Source organism: Phragmites australis, chromosome 20 (assembly GCF_958298935.1).
Source record: "Phragmites australis chromosome 20, lpPhrAust1.1, whole genome shotgun sequence".
NCBI lineage: Eukaryota > Viridiplantae > Streptophyta > Magnoliopsida > Poales > Poaceae > Phragmites > Phragmites australis.
This window is the reverse complement of record NC_084940.1, coordinates 8,896,696-8,907,038: the sequence shown is the minus strand read 5'-3', so window position 1 is coordinate 8,907,038 and position 10,343 is coordinate 8,896,696. Positions and strand designations below refer to the sequence as shown.

The window sequence follows — 10,343 nt, the reverse complement described above, 5'->3', positions numbered from 1 at the left end:
AAAATTTTAAAAAAAATTGTGATTTTAGCCGTTCGGTAACCGGTCGGTTTGAACCGGTTACCGAGCGATTTTTGCGATTTATCGAGCGGTTTTTTTGAATTTTTCGTATTATCGGTAACCGCTCAGTTTTCTCGATTTATCGAGCGGTTTTCTCGATTTGCAGTGAAGTTCAACAAAAAACCTAAAAATTATCTCAATCTTGTAAAATCAATAACTAATTCATCTGAGCTCAAATCAAGTGAAACAAATTTTGTTGGTTTCCTTGTAATATGATCTACATGATAAAAGTATTTATACTCATAAAAAAGTTCAAAATTTTCTGTGAGAAATTATATTTATTAAACCAAGTTAAATGCATAGCTTACTCTTTACTAATCCAAAAATCATGAAACTAATTTTTTTAGTCTTCTTACATGATCTTATGTCTTTCCAAAATACATGAACTCACGAATTAGTTATTGTAACATGCTTGATTGTGTAAATGTGTTACGACTAGATTAATTCATAACTGATCCATCACAACTCAAAAATTAGTGAAACCACTTTCATTAGCTTATTTATACTATGATTTACGTAGAAAAAATAATAGTAGACATGAAAATATTAATTACAGTACTGTTTCTTAACATATTCACTTTATGCTTGTGAACTTTGTAAATATCATAGAGAAATTAATAAAACTCTAAATAAAGTGAAATCAATTTCAAAGATTCTCTTAAAATATGTTTTATACAAGAAAAATATGTGTTTACATGTTACACTTTTCCTTAACATGAGTTAATAACTGAGCTGCACGTTTCAATTTTTTTATTTTTTTAAACTTCCTCCCTATAGAATATGATTCAAACGACATTATTTTTTTTAAAAACAATTCACATAAGGTCTTAGAATTGTGTCTAGGTTTTTTAAGATTTTTTTGATTTTTTTATTTATTTTTATTTTCTCGAATTTTTTAATTTAAATTCGGTTACCGCTTTGTTTCTGAAACCAGATCAAACCGAGAAGGTCGATTATCGCGGTTTTTGAGCGGTTACTATCGGTTTTTAGAACCGCGACTGAAAGAGAAAAATAATGAACCGAATCCCATCCTCATCAGTCATGAGTCCTAATGTCCTATCTCTCCAAGTCCGACCGCAACCTTTGGGCTATACGACACCATGAGCAAGAACAGGGATGCCGCCGGCTTCATCCCCAATTCGGGCAAGACGACGATGAACAGTTTGTGTAATGGGGTATGGTTCCTATCCCTCTCTTCTCGTGTTGAGTTGCTGCGTCTGCTTGGCACTTTGCAGTGGTGGTCGACGACGCGACGGGACGAGGCGTTGGTGGTGGCGGTGGTGATGGTGGTGTGGCTGACAGAAGAGAGTGAGCATGCAGCGGCCAGACTGGATCTAAATATGGCTGATTCTGAAGAGATACAAGACGATGGATGGATGAATGCCTAGACGCAGCTGTTGTTGCGTGCTCACTTCTCTTTCTGTCAGGTCTCTTCGGAATAAGGCACTCTTAAATTTTATGGCAGCCGCTGCGCGAATGCACGCCATGGATTCTCGCGCCGGGCAATTTCTCTACGTTTCTTTCCTCGGCGAGCTTCTCGTTGCCACATCTCTGTGCCTTCCGATGATGGATTATTAGCAGGGCCTTCAGCCTTGGGGGAAGAGGACGCGTGATGGATTAACACCGCTCTTTGCTCGCCTTCCCAGATGTGTTTGACTTGTCGTCCTTGCAAGTTGCTACCCCCTTCTGGCCTTCTCCCTCTCCTTTAGCCTCTCTCACTCTCTGACTTATCTACTGTCCTTTTTTTCGCAAAGATCTCACAGCAAAAATTGCATCTTTTTCCCTTTTGTTTTGCTCATCTTATGTGGTGCTCTGAGTGTTGAGGTAGGTGGGAGGCAGATCTGCTTGGTTGCAAGTTGAAAGGGGGCACCTACCGGCGGCGGTGCCCTCAAGATCTGGAAATGTTTCTTCTGTGGTGAGTCGATGCTTCCCCTCGTCCTTAGCATCTGCTAAAGCGCGTGCATGCCTCCTCGTACTCGGCCTACCTGTGGTATTGTGTTTATATTGTTATTTGCCTTGTTTTGGAGTTTCCTCATGGATATATGGTTCGTCCCTAATGACGATTGGGGATTTCGCATCTTATCGCACTTGTACCAGCCATATGAGCTAGCTATGAGTTGTCTTGTGGTTAACTGGGGCTGTTTCGTTCACGCAGTTGTTTGTCTTTGGTGTTCATCAGGTAGCCGTGCATGCATGTTTCTCGTTCTTAATTTGAGGGAATCGTTGTCAATCTACGAGATAACATCTAATTGTCTTCCTAACTCGCTCGTGGCCTGGTTTTTTTCAGTCCTTCATTATATGATCTCCCATGTGGGAAATTGGGAATAGCACAGTGCAACATATGGTCGTTTTATTGTATGCAGAATAGATAACTTGGTTAACCACTGATTGGGCAAACCGTTAGGATTTCACATTAGCTGCGCAATATCACCAAACTTACAAGCTTGTATTTTTGGTTTCGGTGCTGCATGCTATATCATTCGTGATCCATTAGTTCTGCATACATCTCCCTTTCTGTAAGTTTAGAAAACTGCGGTGCTGATCCTCCTTGCTGTTGCTGCATGCATGGCAAATAGAGTTTTAATTGATGTTCAGTGGATGTTACAGAAATTTTAGCTAGCTACAAAAGATATTTAATGAATCTTAACTTGATCATGTTAAGTTGTAGTTATGAACTACACATATGGATCAATGTTTGGTTTAAATTTTAATTGCATGTCATATATATTTGGATACTACCTGACAGTGAACAAGATGTATATTTGTATGGCACTTATATATGATATTTGTTGTTAATTTTTACGTTTTCTGTTATTTATGGTTTTGCAGATTGTCTTGACAGCATATCGAGCAACTTATTATGTTGATAATGACAATGTGTGGGGCTGTGGCTCTATCTTACATTATCTGATAAAAATTAACCAGCGTTCTTATTCATTCATCTTGCTAGCTCAAGCTTTGGATCCACAGTAGACTTAAAGATTGTTTAATCCTTTGACACAACAAAGGGATTGGTTCAAGAAGATACTGGGTGCATGGCGCCTATGCTCCTGAAGGTTATTGACTGCTCACAGAATCTCAACACCAATTAAAGAGATTTTAATCTCCGTTGAAATCCAGTTGCTACATCATCTAGCTGCTTACTCATTCTTTATTTGAAAATCCGAATACAAATTGAAATATAGTTATGTTGTGGACGTGTTTATCGGGAGGACTTACCGGCGCAGGAAAGGTGCAACCAGGCCATCGAAAACTCCAAGTGGCTGAAATGACCTGGCGGCAACACCTTGAACACAAGGAGATAAGTCAAGGCTTAGAGTTCGTTTGAGTTTGTTTAGCAGATCGTCATTGTTTTTTAGTTGGTTGCTTCGTTAGTTGCTGGCACCTGAAACTATAAAGGTAACCCTAAGTGTCCAGACCTCAAACTCATCTCCTTGCTACGTTCTCTCCGCTCCTCTTTGAAACCATGCCACATCAATGGGACCTTTCATCACCAATGCTACCTGAGTGTTTATGTCTAAAGTCAGCATTCTATTGAATTCATTTAGTATGTTTCTAGCAATATGGATATATTCTTCATACCTATGGAAAGTGAAATTTTCTAACCGGGTAGTTCTATCCTTTTAGCAGGTTTGTGTTTTTAACATTTTGATAATAAACCACGCCATTTGTACTATATGATCAACATATATAGGCTGCGCCATCACCATAAGAGTATGTGGATGTACCCCTTTAAACTTTTTGGTAACTATACATGCAATGAAACTACAAATCAACAGCAAGGATGTTATTATACTTCAATAGATGAAAATATTGGCTGGTTTGTCCAAATTATGCATTTAACCATAAACATTCATTTGATATAAATAGCTAGCTATTGCATAATTAATTTCACAAGTCTGTGGAGTACTGGAGTCATTATGTTTACTTGAGCCGCTCAACCAATCTGTTTGTACATTCAAGGCAATTGAGTTCAATTTTAGTTAATTGGGTAGCCCTTCCTTTTGATTTTTAATTAATTACTGACAATGGTCTAACTAGACCCTTCCAACTCAGAGAATCATGTATGAAATATAATACACTAAAAAATTATTTAGAAACAAACTCGAAATTATTCTGAGTCCAATATGAACAATAGTTTTCAGATTATAACATGTACAACGGACATGATGAACAACATGAGGGAATCTGCGAAACAATGCAGTGATATACAAGGGTGATTTGAGGTCATTTAAAGTGTTTTTGATGGACTGTTGCCTTTGATAGTAAATTAATTACAGGCTATAGTTTATTGAATGGAACAACTTTGAAATGTCGCTATGAGATTTAGCTTAACAAACAACAATGATGCTACAAATATGCTAAAATAGTATTTTTGTTAGTAATTTATATTAGATTAATAGGAATTTAAATTATAAGATGCCATGCAAATGAAATATTAATTTATTGTCTATTCCTCGCGAAAGCAATAAACATGAGCTGTAAATTATGAGATATCGAATCAGAGAACAATGCTGTGGTATTAAATAGGATGGGAGAGCTACAATGATCAAGTGACTGAAGGGTTATGATCTAATGTGTCACTTGAGGGTGTGTACAAGTGTGGAAAGAATTTTGATAATGATATTTTGAAAGTCGTGTAAATAAGGTAAATAGTTATTATCTATACTTGTTAACATTCTTTAAAGTAAAATTTCCCACCAAAATGGCTGGTGAAGTTTTGGAAGTTTTGTTTTTTAAGACCTATAACACATCATGTGAGTGTTTTTACCCCAAAACCACGTTATGAAGCTTTAGTACTCCCTCAAATCCAAAGATAGATCATTTTAGCCACATCACTCTTCCCCAAATATAAGTCAGGTCTTCATGTTTGTGGCTCCTTTTCTTCTCTTGTTCTCGTTATACCATTTCTAGATAAATGTTGCCAATTCAATTAGTGTATTTAAGAGACAAATTTATCAAGTATGGTGAGCATTGAAGGGCAACATGGTCATTTAATATACTATTACCTTAATTCTGGAGCATAGGTTTGACATGATGACGCATATTTGGAATGAAAGGTAGTTTTAGTTTCTCAGTATGTCTTATTTGAATTACATTTCACAGTGATAGAAATTCCTAATTAAACAAAATCAAATAGTATGGTGACACAAATAAAGTATGTAGAACCTCAAGGGTTCGGTTATACATGTACATATACTTAGAGGGGCTTGAATTATTATTATTTTTTGGAAGGGGGTGTTAATTGTATGAATTGAAATTGTTTTAGAGTAATGTGCACAGATTAAAACCTCACGTATTTTTCCTGCTAAAGTTGTTGTATTTGCACATTGTAGTGGAAGAGATTAAAACTTATATAAGCTCATATGATTGCAGCCTAATTCTAAGAGTACGGGCCAATTTGGTTTACATGAGCCACTCACATGCCTATCACCTATATGCACGGGGCGCCTGAAGAGAGCAGCTCTGACTATTAATCTCTGTCCGTTCATATTTTGTTTAGTTTGACTGATTGTTCAATCAAGCTGATTCAATCATTTTTTTTATTTTATCTTTTGAGACAGGCTAATATAGAACTCTGTGCATATGATACCTGTTTGACCGATTTCTAGATAACTAACAGACTTAGAAGCTCTGACAATTAATTGATCTCTGCTCATTCAGAATTCTTTTAGTATGCCTTGATTATTTAATCAAGCTGATTCAATCATTTATTTTTGTGTTCAGTATACTGATTCTGTGAGTGGTAGATGATCTTGCAAAATATATCTAATTAATAATTTCTTTTGAGATAGGCTACTATAAAACTATATGTATATGATACATGCATGACCAATTTCTAGAAGGGGCATTTGCAAATACCTCCTTGATTTTTTATTTTTTGCAAGAATGTCACTCGAATGATAGTTTTAATACTATTTTTGTAATTTTCGAGTGACAAGCTTGCAATAACACCAGGAGTAGTGGTTTCTTTGCAATTGTCCCTTTCTAGAACTAGCAGACCTGATGGAACGTCTTTCGGTAGCGAATGGCTATTAATTAGCCTTCTGCTAGACATATAAATATTATTGGAAATTTAAATTATTGTTGTTATTGTTAAAAAAACCTTGATCTTATTAGTGCAATTAATCACTAGTACACTAAAGAAGTCAATTTATGCCGCATTCTCTGCTGTTACTTGATCGTATATGGCCTGATCATGCTGATGCCTGTTCAGGTTAGTTGGCAGCCTTAATAAATTCTATCTCAGGCTAGTTGGCAGCCTTAGATAGATTCTATCTTTTTTAGGACGATAAGTTCTGCCAAATGAATTATGTTGTGTCGTGATTCATTTGATTACTTGAACATGTTGCTTTTTAATTGCATCTTGAGTTATTCCATCAGCAGCGTCCATAATGAATTTGTGGTTAAGGTAGTACTTGAAATCTACGAAATGTTTGGGGTAATAGGGAGTATTAGGCATTCATCATTTAGTGCATCAGAGGTGCCCTATAAGCAATCTCTCATCTTATATCAATTGGTCAGGTGCATTCTTTCACCTGCTTGAAGTTGCGGATGCAGTATTTCCAAGTTTCCGGCATTATTTCATGAAGTATGACCTCAGCGAACTAGATATTACTGCAGAGTTCAGTGCAGCTGTGCATGCAACCCAGTTATCTGTCCTGGCATACAATATGAGAGCTATTCCATTTCTGTAAGGCTATTACTCGCCTTGCTTCTCAATTTTCGTCTTCTCTATTGCATGCCTAGCTCGGTGTGCTTTGTTTTGAAAGTTAATCACAGAAATGAGGAAAATAAAAATTATATTATTTTATCTGAGAGAAGCTTTCCACTGATCTAAGTATGAGCCGAGGCTAGGTTTGTTCCCAGTGAAGTGGTGATGAATCTATACTGAGACTTGTCGTGAACTGATGATTTAGGTTTGAATCCACGCTATCTTGTTCTCAGGAGTTTCATTTCCGTTTTTGGGAATTCTGGCTACCCACTAGGACGTTGGTAACTGATTGGTTTCAGTTTCTCTTGTGGATAAGCCAATTTCTTTTCCTTTGACAAGTTCAGCTGTGTCCTCAACTTGATATAGTAGCACTGGCCTCTAAATTCTTTTGAGATAGTGCACTCAGATACTCTAGCTAGAACTGACCGGTTTTAATTTTGAATCCAGAAATCTGCCGGTATTTCTGGTTACTGTCTTTACAACCCTAGTACTGGTGATCACCTTGATTATCTTTGTTGCAGATTCTGCAGGTAATATACTTGTAGTCAAGGTGGTTTCTCTGTCTCATACAATTGCCAGGTATATGGCATACAAGTAAAACTAGCTATGTATCAATTACATATTGAAAACAGTCACTTGTGTTTTTTGCTTGTTGCAAATATCTTTTGTTATTAAACAAAATTGACAGAAGAACCTGTGACATAATTTTTGTCCTTGCTAACATCATACTATACAATTCCCAAGTCAGATCATTCCAGTATGCAGGTACTCAATTTTCATTGTGTCATCTAATAGTGAAACGGTCAAGCAAAAGTTCCTAGTAATGTCCTATAACCGAATCAGTTTGTGCTTGTATAGCTTTGGGTCCAACCAAGCAATTGCTCTTTGAAGAACTGATGTAAAGCGGGGCATCCCCCCCCCCACCCCCAAGAACGCGTGAAGCTTGCGTGTCTTGATAGAAGCAAGAAAACAGAGAAGCACACCGCATGTTGTCACTGGTACTGCTTGCTTACCATGTATAGATTGTCTTCTCCATTGTACTGTACGCTCTTCTGTCGAAGCCGTCATGTAAATTTTTGGGGCTGTTTTTACAAAGGGATAAAGGTATACTGTCACATAAACAACAAAAGCAAAGTGTCACGGATGTTTTCTTATGACCCGTCATTGTCAAAATAGTCATATATGGTTACTAAGGCACAAATAATTTTTTTAAATCCGTCCGTGTCTCTATGATACCTGTCTGTAACATTGTCACAAACGGTTTCTTCTAAAATTCATATGTATCTCTTTGATAGACACAGACAAATGAAAATAATAAATCGTATGTACTTAAAGACCATCTTTACGAAGGTGAATATATAGACGGATCATTCTAATAATCGTCCATGTCCTGCAATTATTAGTCTTAAGATAGCCTTTTGGCACGAGTTTTTCAGATATAGTCGCACGTGAGTCTTCAGACAACGGGTTGAGCTTTCTCTACAGGGGCGATTTCTTTGCAACGCGAGCTTGCTCTGTTTGAATACCTAGAGGTTAGTATTTACCTTCTTAATTTAGCTCCATATTGTTAGCTAGATTCACCGAACCATTACGTTCAAATATTTGACATTCTATTCAACTATACAACGCAAATATTTGACATTCTATTTAACTATAAGCGCAAGCTTCCTTTGCGCGAGCTCCCTCTGTTGGAATTTGTAAAGGTTAAAATTTACTTTATTTAGCTCTGAATTGATAGGTTGATAGAACCATAATTTAAAAATATTTGAGCTTCTGCTGTCTTTTTCTAGTTCAGGACTATTATATTGACTCTAAAATTTGCACTTAAAACAATTCCTTAAGTTTAAAATTCAATAACTGTTAACTTTTGAAAATTACAGATGGCCGACCGAAGTTGGATGTACGTAGAGAATCGTACTTGTGATGAGTTCCTTTAATGGTATATCTGGATTCATACGTGTTGTTGAGACAGATATATTGAATAAGAATGACACCGAAGTATTTCTTGTAGAGAGGTTGCGAAATGAGTGTCTGGTGGAGATGTACATGCCGGATGATCCATTGGTGGCCTTCAACCTTAGAAGTTCAAGCACCGAATACAACATCGTAAACTACTTATCACAAGCCTTCGATTCCTCATACAAAAGATCCTTCGATGACTCCTGTAATATCTCAAAATTATCTAAATCTCTCATGTCCCTTAAAACACGCGGTTCTGCATGGCATAACATTTCCTCCAGATCAAAATCAATATCATCATTCATCATAACACCAATGTCGCCTTTGACTACCTCATCATCACCATCCCCTTGATCAGCAACGATGTCGTCGTTTGGTTCGCTTGCACGTTGTTCACCGTGATTGGATCAACATGTGTAATCCTCGACAAAACCTCTCAAGATCAAGTGTGATTTGATTATGCTTGATTAGTCCTATAATTTCTGGTTCTTGCAGTCATAATATAGATAATATATTTCCTTTGTCTTCTTAGTCAAAGCGTTTGTCTCGACGGCTTCAATAAAAGCAGAGAGTCCTTTGATGTATATTTCTCCATATCTTGGTGCATCGTACATCCATGCTCTCTCTTTAACTTCAATCACAAAATTAGATACATAAATTAATTAATTAATAAGAAAATCATAATTAAAAAAAGTTTTTTAAAAAGAGGGAAAATTAGGCATGTTATGATTATAATATGTCTACGCAATTGAATCAATATTGACGCAAATTTATGACTCAAAACAATGTGATTTCATTACTCTATCCCTCTACATCTAGATCTAGATCTAAAAAAATCTCCATTCATGATAAAACCTCCTAGAGGCTAAAAAAACATCAAATTGATGCTACATTTTGAAATATAATACTAGAATCATGTGAATCTACACAATTGAATAAACATTGCCACAAATTTAAGCTAATTCGAGGATCTAAATATCTAGAACCACGAGCATCTCTAGAACCTATTCGAACCCTAAATAACCCTTAAATCTAAATCTAGACTTCAAAAAGATGCTAGCTAGGGATGAGATACTCTTACCTTAGATGTCTCCTCCAAGGAATTGAAAAACAAAACATTCCCCTTTGTTTTCAAATTTTGTGGCCGCCTTTTGAGCTCTACTGTTCGAACAAAAGTGAGCTTGATCTGAATGGAGCTCCCCGCGGATAGGAACTATTTATGGAGATACTATCACAGATGGTTCGTATAACGAACCGCTTGTGGGTTCATTTTCACATACGGTTCCTTATGTGAACCGCCTGTGATAATGGAGCTATTTTCACAGGTGGTTCACATAAGGAACCTCCTGTGGAAACAAGTTTTAACAGACGGCCCGAAACCGCACGGGCCCCTAGCCTACTACTTAGACGGTTTGTCATATGAACCGCCAGTAAAAATGAACCCTAGGTGTCTCGAAAAATAGCTTTTGTAGTAGTGTGGGTCTGGTGGAAATGAGAGTTGGTGTCACGAGATGAATGAAATGAAACGAGAAGTAACTGAATTAAAGATTTTGAGTTCTGATCTATCGGAGATCAAAAGATTGCTGCTGAGCCAAAATGATCTGGAGACAGG

General features: G+C 36.8%; 1 long non-coding RNA gene across 1 annotated transcript; it reads left to right on the top strand.

Annotated features, from left to right (window-relative positions):
* The first annotated feature begins 1,091 nt into the window (after positions 1–1,091).
* Positions 1,092–9,275, top strand: LOC133902164 (uncharacterized). Its single transcript, XR_009906840.1, has 4 exons — positions 1,092–7,770; positions 8,209–8,304; positions 8,653–8,711; positions 8,784–9,275. It is a non-coding gene; the product is annotated as an uncharacterized LOC133902164 (long non-coding RNA).
* Positions 9,276–10,343: the final 1,068 nt, after the last annotated feature.